Below are 2,468 nucleotides of genomic sequence, written 5' to 3' on the forward strand. Positions count from 1 at the left end.
AAATAAACAAAATAAAAACATAAATAAGATAAAAGTTAATTAAGTAAAGGAAATGAATTGAAAGGCATAAACTTGATATTAATGAAAGCAAAACTTAAGCATTACAAAAATACAAAGAGAGAAAGCAAGAGCATGATCTTGATCTGAAATCCAAGATGCCTAAATCTATGGAAAATATCTTCTTTTATAGGCTAAAATTGAAAACTATTGATTTGATGACTAATTGATGAATGGGTGACCAACTCTTGATTTGGTGACAATTCTTATCTTCTCTTGTCTGCCCAAAACGTCATTGATAGCATTAGAATTAGAACAACTTGAATATAAAAGTTGTAGTAAATTATCTCAGCTTTCTAGGAAAAAAAATGGAGGTCATTTGGATTTCTAGAACTCCAAATATGGGGCAAACACTAAACAGTGCTCGTGCTGTAGGATAGATTTGGACTTCTTTGTTGTTGTATAATTTGGACTTGAAAATGGTCTGTTTAAATCTTGAGCCCCTATGAAAATTGTAGGCCTATGTCTTATATTTTCATCCATATAAACTAGACCTAAATCCGAGATCTACAGCTCCAGATATGACCCAATTATCGAACAATGTTCCGGTTTGGACTACACCAACATCTCTCTTCTAAGTTTGACCTTCTCTTTATCCTTTCAATTTCGGTTCTTAAACTCATCAATCAATCCTTTTATTTATGTGATAGACCTGCATTTAAAATGAATATTTACTAAAAATTAAAGGTATCTTATATTATTAGATATGTTATTATAAAACATGCTTTAGTTAAGGAGTTGTTGATATTTTAAGTGCAAAATGATGGTATAAAACCTTGATAAAAATGTATAAAACCTTGATAAAAATGCACTTTTAAATACTAATCACGTGTCCAAGATTTAAATAACAAACTAATTCACGCAAACTATATCTATTTGGAGATTTATGAAATTATATGGAAATACGTCACTGCTCCAAGTAAAAGTGTTTTTTATTTTATAAATTTTATACATCATGACTTTGTGTATTTTCTTTAATTCTTCTAGTTATATTTTTTAGAATAATATTAATGAATGCTTTATTTTATGATATGAAGGTACAAGAGGTTTAATCAAGAGTTGTTGTCAAGTGAACGATTACAGTTTATGTATTCCTTCCAAACTTCCATGCCTAGATAGGAATTTGGCATTGTTTTGGGATTCCTTTCATAATTTTGAGTTCTTGAACTTAATCACTGGAACAATATCATACAATGCTTTGAGGAAGGCTTTAAAGTGATTAGCTATGCATGTTTCATTGTGATGATATGTAGCTCTATATGGCCTTTTAGTGTGAGGAAGGAATTCAACTTGCAAATATAAAACATTTCACACTAGTAGTTGTATATTTTTTTTTATTGTGATTTGTAATGTAAAATGTTAAAAAAAGTAAATGGAGAGTATGTATGTGAAAGTATGATGCAACTTTATTTAAGCTTATCTCATGTTTAATTTAATGTTTGACCTTTTTCTCAATTGAAATATCTATGATTCTAAACTAGTAACCCTCTACCAATAGACTATGAATGTCAATTCCAATAGTAAAATTGTTAAATCTATAATAATTTTTCAATAATTGTAATAAAAATTATAAAAAAACAAGATAATATGGAGTTGTTTAGTTGGTCGAGTAATGTGTAAACAAATTTTAAGTGTTTTGCTTCATCAATATAATTTATTTTGCTTATGTAAAACTATCACTTGCATAATGATGAAATTTAAGTTGTTTTTAGATTAAATGAAAATGTGAAGTAGTATTTGTTTGGGTGTAAGTTAGGATGATTCTTTTGGAAAAAAATATATTAAAAAAGGCCTAAAAACATGTAATACTTGTTTTTGTATTGTTTTCTTCCAAACACTAAGGAGGTTGTGATAGTTGCTTGACATCCATCCTAAAATGTCTATTTTTTAGATAATTTTAAGCTAAATATAATTGCTTTGTGCATGAAATTAAAGAAATTTACTTCATTTACAAGTCAGAATCAAGAACGCTTAGAAAAATTTAAATTCTTTAAGTTCTAAAAAGTTCAAAGTAGAATCATCGATTATTTTTAAATCCAAAAGAAAAAAAAAGCTATCTATGAATTCATTGCTTTTCATATTTTGATCATATAACTTCATTCTTCCTAATGAGAATTTGATATGAAAGATCATATGTTGATCAAGACCATAATTCTATTCCATGTAACGATTAACTTTTTTTTACATTTACAAGTAATGGGATTTCTATGTATAAACTCCTCTGAACCTTGCAACTAGTCTTTCATAGTTTGGGGTTGATTGCGTGAAATCACACTAATCCTTTGATTGATAGGAGTCCATTTAGTTTTTTTTTTTACAAAAAAAAGCTAAACCAAGGATAATCCACAAGAATTATTTAAACAAGCTATCAAGAATAGTATTTGAACTCAAGATATCTCTATGTCTTATGT

Source organism: Populus euphratica, unplaced genomic scaffold (assembly GCF_000495115.2).
Source record: "Populus euphratica unplaced genomic scaffold, PopEup_1.0 scaffold208.1, whole genome shotgun sequence".
Taxonomy (NCBI): Eukaryota; Viridiplantae; Streptophyta; class Magnoliopsida; order Malpighiales; family Salicaceae; genus Populus; species Populus euphratica.